Raw genomic sequence first — 17,184 nt, forward strand, 5'->3', positions numbered from 1 at the left:
CAAAACATCTTTATAAACTATGCAAAGATCAAGAAGAAAAAAAAGGAATTGACAAATGTGTTAAAGTTCCAAATAGGAAATGTTTTAGGATTTCAACTGGGTATGGTTGTTCAAGCCTATAATACCAGCACTCTGGAAGCTGAGACAGAATTGTAGAAAGCCCAAGGCCAGATTGGACTATATAGTGAGCCCTTAGCTACCCTGAGCAACAGAGTGAGACCCTGTCTCAAAATAAAATAGATGATAGATAGATAGATAGATAGATAGATAGATAGATAGATAGATAGATGATGGATGGACGGACGGACGGACGGACAGATAGAGATCTGGCTGAGAACATGGCTCAGGGGATAAAACATGTGCTGAGCAAACCTAACAGTCTCAGTTCAATCCCCCAGAAACCCTTGGGAAAGCAGACAGAAGCAGAGAGCCCAACTCCACAAAGCTGTCTTCTGATTGTCACATCCAAACAGTGGCACATGTGTGCCCACATACCTACACACACTGGCGATGATAATACCAATAATACAATAAAGTTTAATAAAGTTTCTGGCCTGTAATCCCTACACTTGGGAGGCGGAGAAAATTGGACCAGGAGTTCAAAGTCTCCTCAGCCAGAACAAGGAGTTGGAAATCGAACTTGGGCTACGGGAATCCCTGCCTCAAAATAATAATAACTAAAAAATAATGATGATGACTATGTAAAAATCTTAGGATGTGTGGGCTTGAAGATCTTGGTAACAAGTAGAAGGAACAGCCTTGTCCCCAGCAGGCGCACGATTGCAAGGAAATGGGGCTGACAAGGGGAAAGAAATACGAGCCTGAAGGAGAGGGACTTTGTCACTACTGACTGGCTGTGGATTCTGTATTTTTATCCCGTGCACGCACAATCTGTTTACACGCAAGTATTTTAGTAGTAGTATTCTAGTCAGGGCAGTAAAGTGGAAAACGAGGAGCAGCCACACAGCTCCCGTACAAGCTGCACACAGATCTAGGTGGGACCTGTTACTGCTAGGAGCTCCTTCTTAAAACTGTTCAGAAAGAAGCCCGGTAGATAGGTGCACATCTGTAGTCCCAGCACCTGGGAGGTGGGGGCAGGTCGCTCAGGAGTTTAAGACCATCCTTGGCTCTATAACAAGTCTAAGGTCAGCCTAGGCTACATGAGACCCTGTGTCAAAAAGCGGGGAGAGGATGAGCCCCAGAGGTGAAAGGTAAGTCTCTATTGCTGAAGACACCATGCACTTCAGGAAGAGGGAACAGAGGCTCTGACCTGGAACTGGAATACCTCCTCCCTGAGGTCTATCAGCAGACACCATGCAAGCTTGAAAAAAAGGGAAACAGCCAACAGTCCTACTCGGCTGTGATCCCTAGGAGCCACAACAATGACCAGCACGATATGAAAACCCTACGGGTGCAGGAGAGGCACACATACCTTACTGGTAACCAGCAGTTCTCTAATTGGGCTTAAGACCCAGTCAACAAGAGGTAAACCATGCCTGGTACTGAAAACACAGCCAACTACTCAGTGCTAGACAAGCCGTGGACCTTGAAGGAGAGTTTACAACCACCGCTTTACTCAACCAGCATAATCCCGTATACGCTTATGCCCACAGATTAGTGTAGCCCCCTTATCAATGAAACTTCTCTTTGCAACAGATGGAGATCACTACAGAAAACCATAACCGATTAAAATGCAGAGTTGAGGAGTCTAATGGCAACTATAATACACTCCCACACCTAAGACTCAGGGAATGTTTTAGAAGAGGGGGGTGAAGAGGTGGTCAGAGCCAGAGGACTGGAGAGTCGGCTGTAAGATTGTGTCTCCTAGTAGTGTCAGAAGCTACAGGCATAAAAATCTCACCAACGTGAATGCCTACACATGAGCCGAACAAGAACAACACCAATAGGCATGCCAAAGTGGACTGGGGAAAACTCAGGACGCTTCAGCCCTACACAGAGAACTGCGGACCACTCGGAAATTCTGCTGTGGAAGAAATAGTCATCGCCAGGGAAGAACGGAGCAATTGGTTACCTAGTACCAAATGATCAGCCCTGAAAACACGCACACGAGTAGCATTATACAGACGGAGCAGGTTATAGCGAGGGACACACACACGCACACCGGCAATTAATGAGAAAAGAGGCCATGGTTTTGACAAAGAATGAGGAGGAGTATATGGAAGTGTTTGGAGAGAGGAAAAGAATGGAGAAACAGTGTGATGATATTATAATCTCTCCCAAAAGGGGGAATATCTTATAGAACTGTGCACCAAACAGTGCATTTGGCTGCATGCAAATGTAAAGCAACTTTAAAATAAGATGGCAAATGTAAACTGGCGAGAGAACAGGAACGCAACATCAACGAAGACTGCTTAGGACTGAAAGTCCAAGCCTGGTTCAGCACTGAGCACAGAAGGTTACAGGGTGGCTGTCATAAGGCAACCAACAAGATACAGTACTGAAGACACAAAAATAAATGACTTTTCAACTGATGAAGAAGAGGAAGAAGAAGAGGAAGATTTTGGGGCCTGGAGAGGTGGCTCAGCTGTTACTAGCATTGGTGGCTCTTGCAGAGGACTAGGGTTCAACTCCCAGCACCCACAAATTGGCTCATAGCCATCTGTAACCCCAGTTCCAGGGGATCCAACGCCATCTACTGGCCTCTGAGGGAAATGCATGCACTGACACACATAAACATAAATCTTTATAATCAAGGTCCTGATCCACAGGGACAAAACACTCACCAGGCAAAGGGAAAGCACCAGCAATAGTCAACAACACTCCGTGACAAAGCCCTCAGCACCCTGGGAGTAAAGGAAACTTCCTCAAAGGTCCTAGGTGCCTATAAACAAACACAGCTGATATCATCAATAAGTGGGTAAGGCCAGGAACAAAACCAGGGTTTCTGCTCAGCCACTTCCTCTAAAGTGATAAAAAAGATGGGAACCTGAACAATCAGGTAAGAACCAGAAAACATATCCAGACAGAGAAGAAGAAAGTAAAATTACCCCTATAGCTATTCACGGATCACGTGATCTTCTATCTAGAAAATTCTAGAGAACTCACATACAAAAATTAACTATGAAAGCTCATGGATGTTGTGATCAAGGCTGCAGGACACAAGATTACTAAACACAAATGTCTCTTTTTAAATTATACCTCTTTGCTTTATTTTATGTATTATTTATTTGGGAGAAGGGACACCCTCATGCCATGGCACACTGGCTGAGGTCTGAGGACAGCTTTCAGGAGTTGGGTCTCTCCTTCTAATAAGGAGGTTCTGGGGATCGAACTCAACTCAGCAAATTTGGTGGCAGGCCCCTTTACCTACCTCAACAGCCCAAACACTGGTACTTCATCTATTTAATTATTTATCATTTTATATTATTTTGGTAAAGATCAAACCCAGGGCCTTGCACATGCTAAACAAACACCTCTGAAGGGTATGAATTTTATCCCTAGCACCCCGCCCCTTTTAGTGCTGGAATGTGTGTGTGTGTGTGTGTGTGTGTGTGTGTGTGTGTGTGTGTATGTAATGTAGGGGTGAGGTAAAGTATTATAGTAAGAATTTTTATTGTAAAAATGAGAGGCTATAAAAGTACTGAGCATGTACTCAGTTGGTTGAGGGCTTGCCTAACATGTACTAAGCCCAGGGCTCAATTCCCAGCACTGAGTAAATAGACCATGGTGTCCACAGCTATAATCTTGCTCCAGAGGCAGAGGCAGGAGGTCATCCTTGGGTACATAGCAAGTACATAGCCAACCTGGGTCACATGACACCTTGTCTCGAAGAAAGAAACAGTGAGTGAAGAGTATAAAGTCATGAATATATTGCTTGATAAGGGTCCAGCCTGTCTCAGACCCATGAGACGACACCTCACACCCCCACACATCCCCATCCCCACCCGATGCCTCAGACCCAGGAGAGTGCCCAGTGAAGCTGAAAAAGGATGGGAAAGCCTTCCTCTGGCCCAAGTGCAGTGTGTGCCAAAAACCAGCAACTGCTACTTCCTCCTCCCGGATAAACGCGACCTGGGACTGCTCCCCTGCCTGCCTTCTACCGAGACCAGCTAACCCCTCGCCCAGCGCGTAGTAAAATGCTGCCGTTCCGGGTTAGCGAGTGATCGATCCTGCGCCACCAGAGTGAGCTCCGCGCACCCAATCCCAGTTTTTCTGTGTATGTCTGCGTGTCCATTCTGTCCTCTTTCCTTTGTCAGCCCAGTCAAGACAAGTCCAAAGCCAGCAGGATGGAGAGAGAGAGAGAGAGCGAGGGGGGGAGGGAGAGGGGGAGGGAGAGAGGGAGAGGGGGGAGGGGGAGGGGCAGGGAGAGAGGGACAGAGGGACAGAGGGAAAGGGAGAGGTAGAGGGGGAGAGAGGGAGAGAGAGAGAGAAAGAGAGAGAGAGGGAGGGAGAGGGAGAGAGGGAGAGGGAGAGAGGGGGAAGAGAGAGAGAGGGAGAGAGAGAGAGAGGGAGAGAGAGAGGGAGGGAGAGAGAGAGGAGAGAGAGAGGGGGGGAGGGAGAGAGAGGGGAGGGAGAGAGAGGGGAGGGAGAGAGAGGGGAGGGAGGGGGAGGGGAGGGAGGGGGGGAGGGAGGGAGAGAGAGGGGAGGGAGAGAGGAGAGAGAGGAAGGGGGTCACAGATGACTTTTGTTTTCCATAGGCAGCTCCTCATGCAAACAAGACACTACTCCAGACAAACCTCCCGAGACACCTGGGAGCGCTCAAGCTGGACGTGATGGTTACCACTGAGAAGGAACAGTGCAGCTGCTCTTTCCTCCCGCGATAAAAATCTGGGCTGTGTTTGGGTGAAACTGCCTTCATAATCAAACAGTTTTCAATTTTTCTGCTTCCCTTCCAAAATAAGCTTCAGGCTCTGAGACAAAGAAATCAAAATAAAGCGACATTCATTTCACATGAACCGCAAGAATATATATAATCTATTTAATTGTCATTACCATAAGCTTTTTGGTTTTTTGGGTTTTTTTTTTTTTTTTTTTTGGTTTTTTTGGTTTTGGTTTTTCGAGAGTCTTTGTGTCTTTGGGACCTGTCCTGGAACTCGCTCAGAAGACCAGGCTGGCCTTGAACTCAAAGAGATCCACCTGTTTCTGCCTTCGTGCTGGGCTTAAAGGCACATGCCACCACCACCCAGCTTCTGTTTTGTTTGTTTGGCTTCGGTTTTTACCATAGGCTTTTTAAAAGGCTTCATAGCGGGCTGGGAGTGTGCGTCAGCGGCAGAGTGCGTTCCTAGCACACACAGGGCTCAGGGTCCGATTCCTAGTACCACACAAAAGAAATTTAACAGTTTAACATCCACGTGTTGCAAATCAAGCCAGTGGGCTAGATGTTTTTCTCCGATAGGGAGCTCTCAACCGAATTGGGCTCAGTCTCCTTTAAGCGAGAGAAGAAATAGCCAAGACAAGGGCTTGGTCTGTGCTGTATGAGAAAACCTCCCTCCACTACAGAGATCCAACCACCTCTTGAGAACCGCCTACTGATAAAGAAGTCGGGTCCATCAGCACAACCCAAAAGCAAGCCAGTTCCAGTTTCAGCCTAGAAAGCAGGTTCCTGACAGAGTCTGGCTTTGTTTTGTTGTGTTGTGTTTTGTATGTTGAACTCTCTGTAGTCCAGACTGGCCTTCAACTTGGACTACATCACTGTGTAGTCCAGGTTAGACTGGAACTTGTTTTCCACGTACCTGCCTTCTGAGTGCCGGGGGCACCAAGCCGGACCCCAAGTCTGGTCCCTTAGCTAAACCCAGATCTCAAACAGGTATCACCCCTCCCAACTAGGGTGGGACAGGATACCAACCAGCAAGGCCTAATCACCTGAGCAAATCCACAATAAAGTTTATCAGGGCTCACAACTAAGGAAGTGCTCAGTATGGAACCCTCGTCTAGCAACAGTGAAGAAAAAAAAAAAAAAAGAATCCTTCAAATTCCCTAAGCTTTGGAAGAGTACGGACGACTGCTTACCTGGTAAGCAGTGACCAAATTTCAATGTACGTCAGACAAAAAGCAGGTGAAGGCGCCCACACATCACTGTTAAGTTCATAGGTCGAACTTTGAAGCAAGCAAAATGGTTTTATACATAGGTCGCAAGCAAAATGGTTTTGTACATATCAAGGACAAGTTTTACAATAAGAGTTCCTCTAAAACCCATAAACACTGTGCTTAGCGCTCATCAAACACTGGGGTCAATCTCTAGCTCCAAGAATCCACACACATTGTACACACGTGCCACACATACATGCATACATGTATCTAGTTCCACCCTAAGCTGAAGAGATCTTTTAGGGCTGGGGTATATAACTCAGTGGTGGGGTGTTAGCCTAGCAGGCACAGGGTTCTGGTGCCATCTTAAACACTGAAAAATGTGTGTGTGTGTGTGTGTGTGTGTGTGTGTGTGTGTGTGTGTGTGTCTGTCTGTCTGTCTGTCTGTCTGTCTGTCTGTATTGTTTCTGGACTGGAGAGATAGATGACTCGGCAGTTAAGAGCACTGGCTGCTCTTCCAGACAACTTGGGATTGATTCCCACAACCATATGGTGGCTCACAATAGTCTATAACTCTAATTCCAGAAGATCCAATGCCTTCTTCTGGCCTCTGTGGGCACAGGCATGGAATTGGCACGATATATGCAGACAGACAAAGCATCAATATACATAAAAATAGACATAAATGTAATATATATATACTTTTTCTAATCTGGGTACAGTGAAGCATGCTCATAATCCTAGCTCTTGGGAAATGAAGGCAAGAGGATAGGAAATTATATATATATTTCAGATAGAAGCAAGCTAAACTGCAAAGCAGAGTTTCAGACGAGCTGAGCTGCAAAGACTTTGAGACCAGACCTGCTGCCTGGAAGAAGCAGAAACCACCTGAGCTGCCTGGAAGAGGTTTATTTAGAGCAGAGTCACTTGGAAAGAACTCTCCCACCTGTTGAGCTGCCTGTAGGTTGTGCAGTGTGTCCCAGTTTCCGAATTTTGTGAGCTGTCACCCATTGCCGGGGTGGGTTTTGATGATGTCTTTGAGTCATTTCTGCTACTGTAAGTAATCCCTTCCCATACTCCTGTATGTAACCGCAGAGAAACTCATTGGTTCATCAAGTTGTCCTTTGGTGATATTTGTACTTTGGTGTGTCTGGAGTGAGTAGGTGTATGTATTGCATCTCTCAGAAAGTTCTGTCATACAACAGTGTATTAGAAGCCCCTGAAATGTACATTGTATAAGGCTAAATACCATATGAATTATATTAAATAAAAATAACTATAATTCTTATCTGATCAGCTAAAGCAAGCACTAGCTTCAGAGCCTGAGGCAGGGGACTAAAAGTTCAATGTCTGGTCAGATGGTGGTAGTGTACACCTTTAATTCCAGCACTCAGGAGGCAGGGGCAAGCAGGTCTCTGAGTTGGAGGCTCAGATTGGTCTACAGAGCAAGTTCCAGGACAACCAGGGATACACAAAGAAACCCTATCTCAAAAAGAAAGCCAGGGAGGGAGGGAGGGAGGGAGGGAGGGAGGGAGGGAGGGAAGGAGGGAGGGAAAGAAGAAAGAAAGAAAGAAGGAAAGAAGGAAAGAAGAAAAGAAGGAAAGAAGGAGAAGGAAAGAAAGAGAAGGAAAGAAAGAAAGAAGAAAGAAAGAAAAGTTCAAGACCTACCTGGGAGGCACAACGTGTTTAAGGTCAGCCTGGGCAACTTAGGGAGATGACCAACGTTCAAATCCCAAGACTGAAAAAGAAAGAAAGGGAAAAAAAGAGTAATCTTCAAAACTCCATCTCATATGCTAAATAGAGAGTCCTAGGTCATCCTCAGCTGTAGCAGGCACCCTGGCCTGTGAATGCCCTTTTGGCTACAGAGGAGGGGCTCCTCACGACCCTACCCAGCTTTTCACCAACCGCTCACTCCAGTCATGCCCAGTTACCTCATCTGAGTCAGTTCAGACTCCTCTGAGTCATTCAGCAAACACTCATTCAGCGCAGTAACCCAGAGCATTAATGGCTATGTTTAAATCATCCACTGCCAGGCTCCTCCCCAAGAGCAATCACGTCAAAATCCTTGGGCAGAGCCTGAGCACAGACATTTTTCTAAAAGCAACTCCACAGATGTTAGGACCAGTAGACAGACTCACTGGGAGAGGACAGACCTTGGCCTTGGGATCCAGAGCTGATAGCAAGCAAAGGGAGGGAGTAGAAGGAAAGGGGTTTCTTGTATAATCTGACCTTTAGACAGTCCAGTGAATGGCATTTCCTCAGCATGAGAACTTCTTGTCTCTAACATCAGGACACCAGTATTGCAAGATTAGGTTGTCCATGGGTATTCCCACACTGGTGTAAGCAGGAAGTCCATAAACCTTCAGAATTTTTTTTAGCAGAGTCTCACTGTGTAGAACTAGTTGCCCTGGAATTCACTTTGTGGACCAGGGTGACCTTGAACTCACAGACATCTTCCTGCCTCTGCTCCCTGAGTGCTGGAAGCAAAGACATACACCACCACACCTGACCCAATATAAAAGAGGTACATAATACCGCTGTTTGTGGTTTTGAAAAATTGATTACAGTCCTGAAAGCCTACAGGCAGACAGCTGAACAAACTTGTTGTGAGAGACCACGGCATAGCTATGAAAGGGGGGACAAGGTATAGATATTTACACCTGAGAACTGGCAATCTGGAGTCCAATGCTCTGAGATTCCCAAACAGCACACTTAGAAAAATACCTCTATGTGGGCCAGTGAGCTAAAGCAAGAAAAAGGTTCAGTCCCTGGAACAAGGTAAAAGTGGCAGGAGAGCCCTGACTCCACAAAGTTGGTCTCCAACATCCTCATGTGCATACCCCCCACACACATATACAGCAAAACTGAAAAGGCACTACTATGTCAAAAGTCAAGGCAGAATAAAATAAACCAGCTACAGTGGTGGATGGTGGATGTCTGTAATCCCAGCACCTGGGAGCTGGAAACTGAAGACTCAGAAGTTCTAGTTTGGGGAACTGGGAAGACAGTTCATTATCAATAGCTTGTTGTATGCGGTGGTTTGAGTGGCAATGGTCCCCAGAGGCTCATATGTTTGAATGCTATGGCCACAGTTGGTGGAACTGTTTGGGAAGGATTAGGAGGTGTGGCCTTGTTGAAGAAGGTGTGTCACTAGAGTGGGCTTTGAAGTTTCAGAAGCCCTTACCACTCCAGTTGGTTCTCTCTCTCTCTCTCTCTCTCTCTCTCTCTCTCTCTCTCTCTCTCTCTCTCTCTCTGATTCATCTTGTTGTCTCACCGTGTAAGCTCTCAGTTACTGCTCCAGCACCATGATTGCCTACCTACTGCCATGCTCCCTGCTGTGATGGCTCTGCACTCACCCTCTGAAACTATAAGCCCCAATAAAGCCTTTCTTCTCTAAGTTGCCTTGGTCATGATGTCTTTTCATGTTGTTGGTTTTTGTCCCGCCTGGTTCTTGCAGTCGCTAAGTCCCAAAGAAATCACAGAGTCTACATTAATTATAAACTGATTGGCCCATTAGCTTAGGCTTCTTCTTAACTTTTATAACTTATATTAGCCTATTATTCCTGTCTATATTAGCCACGTGGTTTGGTACCTTTTTCAGCTAGGCAGTCACATCTTGCTTCTTCTGTGGCTGGGACAGGACTGCAAAATAAGCTTTCTTCTTCCCAGAATTCTCCTGTTCTCCCTGACCTGTCTCTACTTCCTGTCTGGTTGTTCCGCCTATACTTCCTGCCTGGCTACTGGCCAATCAGTGTTTATTTAAAATATAATTGACAGAATACAGACCATTGTCCCATACCACTTCCCTCTCTTTAAAAAAAAAAAAACAAAAAACAAGAACCCTGAATCTAATATCCTCTGTTTAGCTTTTCTCCTGACCATTAGCCTTGCAGAAAGTCTTCTTTGGCTACATAGCAAGTTCAAAGCCAGCCTGAGCTACATGAAACCAGTAGGCAGTAGTAGCTCACACTTTTAATTCCAGCACTCAGGAGTCAGAGGCAGGCGGATCTCTGTGAATTTGAGGCCAGCCTGGTCTACAGATCTAGTTCCAGAACAGCCAGAGCTACAGAGAGAAACCCTGTCTCAAAAAAAAAGAAAAGAAAAGAAAAGAAAAAAAGGAAGAAAGGAAGAAAGAAAGGGGAGGAAGGGAAAGAAAGAAAGAAAGAAAGAAAGAAAGAAAGAAAGAAAGAAAGAAAGAAAGAAAGAGAAAGAAAGAAAGAGAAAGAAAGAAAGAAAGAAGATTCTTTAGGGAGTTCCTGGTTTGGTAAGAGACCCTGTTGCTGTAAGAAAATGGTTTTACCCTGTAAAGATTCCTTTATTGTACTTGTTTAATAAAATGTTGATAGGCCAGTAGCCAGGCAGGAAGTATAGGTGGGGTAACCAGGCAGGAAGTAGAGGTGGAGCAATGAGAACAGGAAAATTCTGGGAAAAGGAAGGGTCAGTCTGCAGTCATCACCCAGACACAGAGGAGCCTTGATGAGATAAGGTACCAAGCCTCATGGCTAGCACACACAAGAATAATGGGTTAATGTATGATGTAAGAAAAAGTTAATAAGAAGCCTGAGCTAATAAGCCAACCAGTTTTATAGTTAATGTAGACCTCTGTGTATTTCTTTGGGATTGAACAACTGCAAGACTGGGCATGACAGAAATCTCTGTCAACACCCTGTCTCAAAAAATAAGGAAGACATCAGATATTGCCCACTAGCCTACACACACACACACACACACACACACACACACACACTGCACACACTGCACACACTGCACACACACACACTGCACACACACATGCACACACATCAGAACATTGGAATGGAAAACAAAACAAACAAACAAACAAAATTAACTTGACCATACCACGTGATGGCAAGGCTGCAGAACACTGGGGAGTACCATTCATAAACTGAGAGAATGCAAAATGGTGCAGCCATTCTGAAAGATGGTTTGTCAGCCTCTTATAAATTAACCACGGATTTTCCATGTGATTCAGGAACAATTCCGAATTGCCATTTGCCCAAGTCAGCTGAAGTTTATTTTAACACAAAAACGTATAAGCAAACATCTACAGCATAGTCACCAAAACCCAGAAATGCGGTTAGGGTCCTCTCAGAACAAAGGAGAGACAGCATGGCTTACTCAGTGTCAACGTTCCCATGCGCATCCTTATCACGTCCCTGTGCCCTCAGAGTCAGCCATCCCTGTCACATTTCTGCTGCTTCAGGGGCAACCCCTGTTACAGTCATGTAGCCTAAGTGTTGAAACCTTAGAACCCCAAAATAGCCAATGGAAATGTATTACTGTATTAAGGAAAAAAAACATTGCCTTCAGGGCTCTGGCTCTATGTATGAATCAGCTGAGTCAATGCCAGTCCAAATAAAGTGCTTCCTGGAACTAACCCTCAGGGTCCTCTGTGTCCCCACCCAAGAATCCCACTATAGAGGCAACCAGGACGCTCTTCACTCTCTTCACGGCGTGAATGGATAAACTGTGGTAAAAGCACACAAGGAATAAAGGTGGCTGGGATTCTGTGATAAAATGGACCAAGCTATCAATTCATAAAAAGCATATAATCTTGAATTTATTTTGCTTAGTAAAGAAGACAGATAATGATGGCTATAAGTTCCATATTTTTACCTGTGTTTCTTTCTGGAGAAAGGAAAGCTATAGGGTTACACATACACACACACACACTCAATTACCCAAACATGATTGTTCACACCCTGTTATGCCAGTATTTGGGAGTCAGAGGCAGGATGATTGCCACAAGTTCAAGGCCAGCCTAGTCTACATGGTCACCTACATGTAGACAGAATGTTGTTTGTTCCATTCGTTTCCTGGCTGCACAGACTCCTGAAATAAACTCACAGAAACTATATCATTTAAATCACTGCTTGGCCAATCACTTAAACGTATTGCTAGCTAGCTCTTACATGGTTAGTTAACCTATTTCTATTAATCTCTGTATCGCCATATGGCTGTGGCTTACCGGCAAGGTTCTGGTGTGTTTGTCCCCAGCGGGGGCCACATGGCTTCTCTTAATTCCGCCTTCTTTCTGCCAGCATTCGTTTTCATTTTCCTGCCTAGCTCTACTCTGCCCTATCACAGGTCAAAGCAGTTTCTTTATTCGTTAATCAATAAAAGCAACACATATATAGAAGGACTTCCCACATCACCTATATAGTGAGACCTTGTCTCCAAAAGGGGGAGAGGGAACTGGAGATATAGCTCAGTTGACAGAGTTTTTCCCATTACACATGAAGCCCTAGGTTTGATCCCCAGTATCTCATAAAAGCAGCCATGTAGGCTTGCTGGTGCATATCTGTAATCACAGCATTTGGGAGGTAGAGGCAAGAGGATCAGGATCTTTTTTTATCCTGATTTAAAAAAAAAAGTCATCCTTGGCTATAGAGAAAGTTTAAGGCCAGCCTAGAATACTTAGGAATAGATGTAAAAAAAAAAAAGAAAAAAAAAAAAAAACCATTTCCAGGACCCAAGGAAGAAGAATGGTAGGTTGTCAGAGTGCATCACAGAGAACTTTTGAGATGATGTCATTGTTCTGTGTGGCACTGAAGTCATAGACTTCACCATGCAACTTTCAAAACACAGAGAATCTTACAGCACAATGAATTGATTTTAATGTTGTCAAGTGTTTGAAAATCCACCTGAATGCTGTTGGGGGCTCCAAATTGTAACCGGACAATCTCCCATGCTGCAGCTGAACGGCATGACCTCACTGTCAGTGGTGCGGGAGAAAGAAATTGGCTCAACAAGCTTGGAAAAGCAGTGTCTCTGACAGGAAAACCTACAGCTAAAGACAGACACGATTGTGTGTCATCACCGGGCTCCAGTCAGCCAAGTTGTTTCTCATGGAGATGTAGGCTAACAATCGAGAGAATGCTCTAGACAGAAGCCTCCTTAGCCGCTTTTCTCATCCATGACAAAAACACTAGACAGCTAGACAGAATCCACTTACAAGAGGAACATGCTATTTTGGCTCAGGGTTTTGGTCCAGCATGGGGTCGAGGAACGCATGGCAGAGTGGTTGCACCTGTGGTGGCGGCTGCAGCACTTGATGAACGTTCTTGCTGAACTCTTGAAGAACTTGAGACTGTGGCTAGGACCAGAGGTGAACCAAACCCTCCTAACCTAGCTACTTCTGCCAGCCAGGCTCAGCCCTTCAGAAACTCCAACATTTTCAAATACAGCCACAGGCTGAAGACAAACCTAGAATATAAGCCTATGGGGAATGTTCCGGATTTAAACCATGACAACGAGACAAACAAATACGCAAACAGACAATGTGTCACAAGAACCTGGTTTCCCAGTGCGGAAGAAGGAAGTTTTAAATGAGCAGAAGGGTTGAGCGAGCCAGAAGGTACTAGGTTAACTGGAGAATTCACTTCAAATTCACGCTTAACTTAACGAAGATACAGCCGATGATGCATAAATATTCATGAGTATGTGCATGAACACAGAACACATATGTATATTGTCTAGCTCTGTCTGTGAGGGGAACCTAAAGACAGGAACACCCAGTAGCAAACAGGACCCTAGTGTTTAAAAGTTGGTCTCTAATCATTTTCCAACAAAGGGAACCAGGGATTCTTGGAGAAATTAAAAGTTCTGGGGCTAGGGCTGGGGGAGGGGGGATGTAAATGAGCCAGAGCTTTTATCATGCCTCAAAGTAAGAGGCTATGTTGAAAAACATAGATGATCCTGGCATGGCGGTACATGATCTCGGGAGGTGGAGGTAGAAGGGTCAGGAGTGGAGCAGGCAGAGCCTTCCTTGGGTTACATAACACCCTGTCACAAAAGAAAAAGCAAAGCAAATAAACAAAAGGACAAAGGCATATTCAAAGGGTATGCAGAGCCTGTCTGAAAACACCAGAACTGGAAAGACATAGGCTACTCGGGAAATAATGTATCATTGGATTGTAACCCAAAGCATAAAATAAACATTCATGGGCTTGTATGAGTACAAATACATCATTGAATGAGTCAATGAATCAATGAATGACTGGGACAGGAGAGACAAGCCATTTCTTAGCATTTATACCCACAGCATCTCCCAATGGCCCCTGTGTTAAGGGCCTCCTATGGTGCCACTGGGGAGAAAACATCAGGCAGTGGGGCCTGGGGGAAGGAAGTCACTGGGAATGACCTTGAAAGGGGATGTTGGGAACTCTGGCCTCTTCCTCTTGCTCTCTGCTTCCCATCTGGTTCAGGGTGAGCAGCTTTGTCTAACATGTGCTCACCTCTGTAAAGTTCTGCCTCGTCACAAACCCAAAAGCAACAATGCAAGAAACCGTGACCTAAAACCCCCTGAAAATGGATGCTCCATGGCGGATGGATCACCTACAGTGACTGTCTTAGGGCTTTTATTGCTGTGAAGAGACACCATGACCACGGTAACTCTTATAAAGGAAAACATTTAACTGGGGTGGCTCACTTACCGTTTCAGAGATTCAGTCCATTATCATCATGGTGGGGAGCATGGTGGCATACAAGCAGACATAATATTGGAGAGGTAGCTGGGAATCCTACATCCTACAGGCAACAGGAAGTCAACTGAGACACTGGGCTGTATCCTAAGCATAGGAAACCTTAAAGCCCACCCCAGTGGTGACACATTTCCTCCAACAAGACCATACCCACTCCAACAAAGCCATATCTTCTAATAGTGCTATTCCCTATGAGATTTTGGGGGGCAATTACATTCAAACTACCACAGCAACCTTCTGGGCAACTCAGGGACTGTAACTGAGGAATGGATGGTAAGAGCTTGTAGGATGTGTTTGGGGGTGGAGATGGGGACATGCCTTTAATCCTAGCACTCAGGAAGCAGAGGCAGACAGATCTCTGTGAGTTTGAAGCCAGCCTGGTCTACAGAGCAAGTTCTAGGACAGCCAGCTCTGTACAAAGAAACCCTGTCTCAAAACAAAATAAGCAAACAAAAAAACGTAAGAGCCAGAGAAGAAGAGCACTGTGAAACAGTCCCCTGGATGTGGTGTGCCTGAGGCGTGTCTGAGGCAGCCCCTGTGGCAGCCTGCACAGGATCCAGTCAGTCAAAATTCCAGAATGGATGGGGGAGGAGCTCCTGGGGCCCCACTCCCATTAGAGAGATCCCTAAGGAGTGAGTGACAGTTGATGGTCACTGAGGGAAAGCCACTCTTCTGAGAGGACATAGCTTCTGTTACACTGTCCATACCTTAGTGAATGGCCCCACTCCCGTTTGCACATGGTCAGCACTAATTAGACACAGTGGGTTTAAGAATAATAATTTTGTTTGTTTGCTTTATCTCACCGTGAGGAGGTCGTAAGGGTGGAGGGACAGACATGGAAGGACTGATAAGCGAGTGTGATGGGGTGCATGAGGTGAAATTCCCAAATAAACAAAATATTATTTCTAAAGTAATAATAACTTCGTAAAAGATCATGAAGTCAGCCATGAATGGCAGCGCACGCCTTTAATCCCAGCAATCAGGAGACGGAGGCAGGTGGGTCTCTGTGAGTTCGAGGCCAGCCTGGTCTACAGAGAGAGTTCCAGGACTGGCTCCATAGCTACAGAGAGAAACCTTGTCTCAAATAAACCAAACCAACCAACCAAAGAAAGAGTGGGTGAACGAGCCAATGGCTCAGAGCCCCTGTGTCATTGCTATCAACATTTGTCACCACTCAGAAACCAGTATCAACATAGTGTCTATGCTCGTTAGATTACGTCAGCCTGACACAAGCTAGAGTCATCTGGTACCACACTGTGAAGCATTTTCTTTTAATGACTGAGGCGGGAGGGCTCCTGCCCTATCTTCCTGCCACGAAAAGCTGCAACCTGTAAGTGGAACCCATTCTTCCCCTTGGTGCTTTTTGGTCATGGTCTTTATTTTAGCAACTAAAAGCCAACGAGGACATCCTCTATATTTTATTTGGATGTCACATCATTTGTTTGGCTTTGTGTGAGACAGGGTCTCTCCGTGTAGCCCCGGCTGGCCCTGACCCTGTCACAACATGCTGGCAGTATGCCCCTGCCTTTTGCACTAGGCTCCTTCTGCTCCAGGGTCCCATCCAGGACACCGTTCCCTTGCTTCTGTCTTCTCTGGCCTGTGACCTTTACTCAGGTTCACTTACTTTGACACTGTTAAGGAGTCCTGGTTTAGTTCTGCGGATCTGCCTCAGCAATGGGCTTGTCTCAGGTACCAAAAGGTATGCAATCTTCGATTCTGTGTATACACAAGTTAAACTCAGAAAGACAAATCAATGTCTTAAAATAAAAGAGAGACTTAGGAAAAAATGAAAAAGAGGGGGTGAGCAAGAAGGAGAAGGAGAAGGGAAGGGGGGTGAATTTCATTAAATGCACCCATACTTGAAACTGTGCTAAGGAAACACTTTGTTTTGCACAATTAATATATACTGATTTAAAAGCTAAAAAAAAAAAAAAAAAAAAGGAAAAAATCTCCTGAAATGCCTTAAGAAAAAGAATGTTCACAGTTTCAAAGGAGACCTCTGGTTAATGTGGAAAAGGGACTCCGGGGAGGCAGGAGAGAAGCCTGGAGCCTAGCCGGGAGGTCAGTGCATTGGTCCAGGAGAGGCAGGCTGGTCACTTGGGTACAGGATGGGGAGGTGTGGGGTTGGCAAAAAGAAAGTGGAAAAAAATAAAAGAGCGAGACAGTAAATGCTACATGTGTTTCAAAATTAGAACCAGCCAGGCACTGTGCTGATGAGGGGGGTATGTGGGGTCAGGCAGGAGAGGGACGGAGGTGGCCACCCAGCTTCTGCTTGGCAGAGAGGCAGATGAAACGTACCGAAATAAACCGCCTGCTGCCTGCTGGTCTTCCCCGCAACAGTGATCTCCTTGTGCACAGCTGAGCACGCTGGCCAGTACAAAGAACATGCCTTCCCAGATAGGTGTTGGATGAATGGAAGAGCTGTTGCTGTTCCCTTGAATAGGTCCAGAACCAGGACACGGAGCTGATACAAACGCAGAAGTAGCTGGGCAAGGTGATGGACACCTGGAATTCCAGCACTGGGGAGGCTGAGACAGGAGAATCACGAGGTTGAAGTCAGCCTGGTCCTGTCTCAGAGGGAGGGAGGAAGGGAAAGAGAGAGAGAGGGAGGGAGGGAGAAAGGGAGGGAAGACGGGGGAGGGATGGAGGGAGAAAGGGACGGAAGGACGGACGGGAAGGAGGGGAAGGAGGG

The sequence above is a fragment of the Arvicola amphibius genome, chromosome 12 (assembly GCF_903992535.2).
Source record: "Arvicola amphibius chromosome 12, mArvAmp1.2, whole genome shotgun sequence".
Taxonomy (NCBI): Eukaryota; Metazoa; Chordata; class Mammalia; order Rodentia; family Cricetidae; genus Arvicola; species Arvicola amphibius.